Genomic DNA, 6,000 nt, shown 5'->3' with positions numbered 1-6,000 from the left:
TCAGAGAGTTGTAGAATTTAGAATGAGCCCTCCAGGGCCCCTGACTCCCTTGTCCCCTGGATGGCCCCAGGAACTGTCCCTATTCTGTCCCAAGGGCTGGCTCTGCCTCTCAGTCTCTTCCACATTCCAAAGCCCTGCTGAGGGCGGCACCCATAGAGCACCCTAACAGCAGGGTCCCTGACTCCAGAATGCACTAGTCTGAGGACCCAGGATGACACTCTAGGGCAGGTGGGCAAAGCACCCAGGAGCCTGGCACTGCTGTCCTATGTGTAAATCTGAGAGCAAAAGGCTGTTCCAGCAGCCACTGGTCTAACTGACCCATGAAGCTTGGCACCCCTGGACCACCCCACGATAGGGAGACCATGTGCCCAAGCCAAAGTCCGCTGCCAGACTTTCCATCCCAGGACCCCCGGCCCTGACCGCCTCTCCACCCTGGACAATGCTGATTGACCCACGGGTATCAGAAAGCCAGTAGCCCCAATCCTTAAGCTGACATTGTGCTTTCATTCCTGGGGGAGGAGAGGTAGGAGGGGGGAAGCCAGAGAGGCTAAGGAGCAGGTTCCAGTGCCCCAGCCGATGAAGGGGAGAGGCCTGACCTCCTGTGGGTCCCCCTACACCTCCACACCCAAAAGTAGTTCCCTAATGAGAGCTGGGAAAACCAAGCCGTGTTGTGGTGGAAGGATCGCCTTCTGGCTTGGGGGTATCTGGGAAGAAAAAGTCACTGTTACTCTCAGCTAACTCCTGTTATCCTTGTACAGAATTTGGCTATGGGCTCTGGCTCTTCATCCCCATCTCCCAGGTATTCAAGGGTCTTGCTCTGAAGCACAGCCTGGATACTGTGGCTCATCTGCTCAGACGCCCTCAGTTTCTCTCTAGTGCCTGCAGGACCCAGCCTCACCTCTCATGCCCAAGCTCTGCTCGTTCCCTGCACTCCACCCTCACTGGATACACACACCATGATGGCCACCAAGCCAGCACCTTTGCCTGATCTGCCTTCTGTGGGCGGCAAGCCATCCAGGTGCCAAGGCAAGAGACCGAGGGCATGAGCTTTTCCGGTATAATAAAATATATAAAACAACAAGAGTTATACTAGATCTAGATCATAGACATGATTCTATATGAATATCATTAATCATTAGTTTGTAGCAATTACTCTTTATTCCAATATTATAATAACCCTCGCTCTATAATCATAACCTAGGAAAAACCAGGCCATACAGAGATAGGAGCAGAAGAGACACAGTGAGAAGTGACCAGAAGACGAGTGTGAGCCTTCTGTTATGCCCGGACAGGACCACCAGAGGGCTCCTTGGTCTAGTGGTAACGCCAGTGTCTGGGAAGACACCTGTTGCCAAGCATACCGTGGTCCAGCGGTAGCGTCACTGTCAAGGAAAAACAACTGCTACTTAGCAGACTGGGAAAGGGAGTCTCCCTTTCCCTGGGGGAGTTTAGAGGAGACGCTACTTCTCCATGTCTTGTGGAGGGCCTGACATCAGTCAGGCCTGCCCACAGTTATCCAGAGGCCTAGCCGTCTCCCTGTGATGCTATGCTTCAGTGGTCACGCTCCTAGTTCGCTTTCATGTTCCGTCCTATACACCTGGCTCTGCCTTTTAGATAACAGTAGCAAAATTAGTGAAAGTACTAAAAGTCTCTGATATGCAGAAATAATGGCATAAGCTGTCTCTCTCTCTCTCCCTCTCTCTCTCTGACTTGGCTGCTAGGCAGGGAAGGGCCCCCTGTCCAGTGGACACGTGACCCACGTGACCTTACCTATCATTGGAGATGGCTCACACTCTTTACCCTGCCCCTTTTGCTTTGTATCCAATAAATAACAGCGCAGCCAGCCATTCGGGGCCACTACCAGTCTCAGTGTCTTGGGGGTAGTGGTCCCCCGGGCCCAGCTGTCTTTCATCTCTTTGTCTTGTGTATTTATTTCTACAATCTCTCATCTCCGCACACAGAAAGAAAAACCCACTGACCCTGTGGGGCTGGTCCCTATAGCCTTCCACCTGGGACACTGCCCTCCTTATAGGTGTAGCCCAAATGCCCCCACCCTGCAAGGGCTGTTCTGCCTTTCCCAGGGAATCCATCCCTCCCCTCCCCACCCCCAGGCATGGCGAGGATCCGTGGCTGGAGAAGATGGGGAGGAAAGAGTGCTGGAGGATGGTCACTCAGCTCCAGGTCCCGATGCTGCCGAAAGTGATCTCCTCCTTGTGCAGAGCAGGCCACATAGCAGGGGCAGCCCCAGCAGGTGACCAGCCCTTGAGATCCAGAGGGAAGCCTGGGAATGCAGTCACCTCTGCTTCATTGAGGGTGTGGACATGAGGCATATAAGGTACCTGCAGCAGTTGCTTCCTGTGCCCCAGTAGGTGCCAAGGCCTCCCTAAGGAGTGCCTGCTGGGCAGGTGGGCACACAGGCTCTCCCTGTGCTCTGCCTCCGGCCCAGCAGTCTCCTAGACCTGAAGCCTCAACCCCCAACGCTGACTACCAGGGTTGGAGAAAGAAGATCAAGGGGGTGTTGGGCCACAGTGCAGCCATCCCAGGCCCACCCGGCGCACCATCCTGAGCGTATCCCAAATTGGTGACAAATCCTCAGCCTCTTGGATCCAGCCCCACTTATGTACATGACAGAGTGGCATAAGGCAGGTAGCCGGCCAGGCACAGTGGCTCAAGCCTGTAATCCAAGCACTTTGGGAGGCTGAGGTGGGTGGATCACAAGGTTAGGAGTTCAAGACCAGCCTGGCCAATACAGTGAAACCCCGTCTCTACTAAAAATATAAAAATTAGCTGGGTGTGGTGGTGCATGCCTGTAGTCCCAGCTACTCAGGAAGCTGAGGCAGAAGAATCACTTGAACCGGGGAGGCAGAGGTTGCAGTGAGCCGAGATCGCGCCACTGCACTCCAGCCTGGTGACAGAGCAAGACTCCAACTCAAAAAAATAAAAAATAAAAAAAAATAAAATAAAATAAAATAAAATAAAGGCAGGTAGCCATCAGAAGGATCCTCAGCCTAGGGGATCCAGTCTGGCCTCAGCCACTGCTCCATCCCTTGACCTCGGGGCACCTTCCTTCTTTAGGCCTCAGTGTCCCACAGTAAAACGATGGGGATGCTGGCTTGGATGAGGACTCTGTGATGCGTCCTTGCTGGTCCCACCATGCACAGAACAATGACACATACAACAGACCTCAGTAAACTGTGACTGAATGAGTGACTAAGCTGAGATGCCAAGAGGGCCTCCCTTGTTAAGATTAAAGTCTGGAAGCTCCCACATTAGCTCGGCAAAGGTGACAGGCAGGAAGAGGGAAATGACCGAAGATTTCACATTCCTATCGGGCTCCCTCACCTGCCTGTCCCCTGCCATGGCCCACTGGTATTGTGGCCCTGGCGTGGACTCAGACCAACCAAGATCTCACTTAGGGTCCCTGAGGTAGGTTAAGAGGAAGCACACACGGGGTTCTGCACCCACTGGGCAGAGCACAGGCTGTGACCAGGCTGCCTCGAGCGTCCTCCAGCCCACAGCTCAACAGGCTGCCCACTTCCACAGGCACCCTGCTAGGGCCCACAGGCCTTAGTTCCCAGCTGGCTGCCCCTTGGTACTGCCACACCATCATCTGCCACTCAGGAGTCCAGTCACCACCACCCCAGGACATCTCCAAACTACAGCTCCCCAGGGTCCCTCCAGGTCCCCCTTCAATCAGTCATGCTCCCCTCAAAACAATGGCCTCTCCTGGGAGCCCCTGCCCAACCTGCCCAAGGGCCGGGCCCTGGTTCCTCCAGCCCCCCTCACACTGCAGGTATCATAGCATCCTCAGGATCGGGAACACACACTCAGCTGGTGGGACCAGAGGTGGCCTTTGCCCCGTGTTGCCCTCTCTCAGGACAGAGGTTTGCAAATCAGTGGAGCCCCTGAAGCCCCCTTCCATACAAATGCTCAAGGCACCTGGTTTGTAAAACCCACAGGCAGAACTACTCCAGGTGAAGCAAGGAAGGGTCTGAGTGCAGCGCCCCCCCACCCCCACCCCCCAACAGGCTGACAGCCACAGGGCACTCAGCACAGCCAGAACATCTGAGAACCACAGTCTGGGGGCCCTGCCTGACTTATTTACTGCCTTACTTTCGCTTCCTTCCTTCCTTCATTTTTAAAAAATGTTTTAACTTTTATTTTATTTTTTTGAGACAGGGTTTCACTCCTCTTCGCCAGGCTGGAGTGCAATGGCATGATCTCGGCTCACTGCAACCTCTGACTGCTGGGCAAGAAATTCTCCTACCTCAGCCTCCCAAGTAGCTGAGACCCCAGGTGAATGCCCCCACACACAGCTAACTTTTTTTGTATTTCTTTTCTGTAGAGACGGGGTTTCACCATGTTGCCCAGGCTGGTGTCAAACTCCTGAGGTAGAGTGATCCACCTACCTTGGCCTTCCAAGGTGCTAGGATTACAGGTGTGAGCCACTGAGCCCCTTCATTTATTTTATTCTTGAGACAGGGTCTCACTCTGTCACTCAGGCTAGAGTACAGTGGTGTGATCATAGCTCACTGTTGCCTTGACCTCCCAGGCTCAAACAATCCTCCCACCTCAGCCTCCTGAGTATCTGGGACTACAGGTGTACAGCTAATATTTTTGTTTGTGTTTTTAGAGGCGGGGTCTCACTTACATTGCCCAGGCTGGTCTCGAACTCCTGGGCTCCCATCTGAGCCCCAACTCTCCCCTGCAGGTTTGCAATTTCAAGCAAGCTCTGTCCGTGCTGCAGCTGCCAGAAGACACCCTTTCCTGGGACTTAAGGAGGGGTTTCCTCCTGTCCTAGAGGACACCTCCTTGGACTCCAGTGGAGCAGCCTGACAAAGCTGAGGCATCTTCCATATGGAGTGATGATCACACAGTACCCACGGGTTCCTGGGGACTGAGTGTTCAGCTTGGGGGCCCTTAGCAGTTTCTATGGAGAAAAGCACAGTTCAGGTCCCTATAGCAGTTTCCAGGCTGCCAAGCTGGGGAAGGCTGGCCAGAGAGCCAGAGGCTGCCAATCAAGCCACAAAAGCTGCAGTCAGCCATCCCTTCCAGAATGCCAAGAGTCCTGACAAATCCTTCTCCTTGGGCCTCTCGCAGTGACCCCCGGGTCCCTCTGTCCCATGAGACCAATCCTGTCCCAGGCTCAGGCACATTTACAACTACCAGGATAGCAGCTGCTCTCCACCTCCCAAGCCCAAAGCTAAGATCCCTTCACCCTGCCCCTCAGCCAGCCTCTGAGAAGGCAGGTGAGCCTGCCAAGTCCTCCCCCGAGAACTCCTGGCAGCAGGGCTCCTGTCCTCCCTCACCCCTCCTGAAACAGAAAGCTGATGGCTGCTGCCATTCCATCTGAAGAACCTTCACAGCAGTCCCAGATCCAGAGAGAAGAGGAAGAGTGTACGCACGGGCACACACACACAGTTAAAGGCAGCTAGCTGTGGGAGCTGGGACAGTCGGAAGCACCGGGTCTCATTGGTAATCTCCTCTGTCCCCAGGGCGGTGGAGATGGCAGCAGGGATGGGAGGGAGCCTTATACTTTCTCCTTGCTCTCTCCTGGGCTGAGAGAGGCACACAGCCACTTCTGTCCACTGGCAGGCTGTGGCCAGCACAAAGAGCTAGCCCCTTCCTCATCTCTCCCCTGGCTTTGTTCCCCAAGATGCAAGGTCAGGCGACATACAGGGACAGAGGAAACACCCCAACTCTACCGCCAAAACAAGCCCAGGACTCTGGCTCCTCAGTGGGCAGCCCGGCCTCGCTCCCTCTACTGGTGACCATGCCCACATAAGCATGCCTCACAGATGTCTCTGGGAGAAGCCCCTTGCTCTCCCACAAATCCCTGGCTTCCGTGTCCCAACCCCCACTGCAGGAGAGTTGTGTCCAGAGCAGAGCTGATGGGCAACTTGTGAAGCTGTCAGGGGCTGGGAAATTTGGACAAAGGTGTCTAAAAATAAACCCCTGGGCTGTGCGTGGTAGCTCACACCTGTAATCCCAGCACTTTGG

The sequence above is a fragment of the Symphalangus syndactylus genome, chromosome 11 (assembly GCF_028878055.3).
Source record: "Symphalangus syndactylus isolate Jambi chromosome 11, NHGRI_mSymSyn1-v2.1_pri, whole genome shotgun sequence".
In the NCBI taxonomy this organism is placed as follows: Eukaryota; Metazoa; Chordata; class Mammalia; order Primates; family Hylobatidae; genus Symphalangus; species Symphalangus syndactylus.
The sequence above is the reverse complement of the archived record's forward strand: the minus strand, read 5'-3'. Positions refer to the sequence as shown.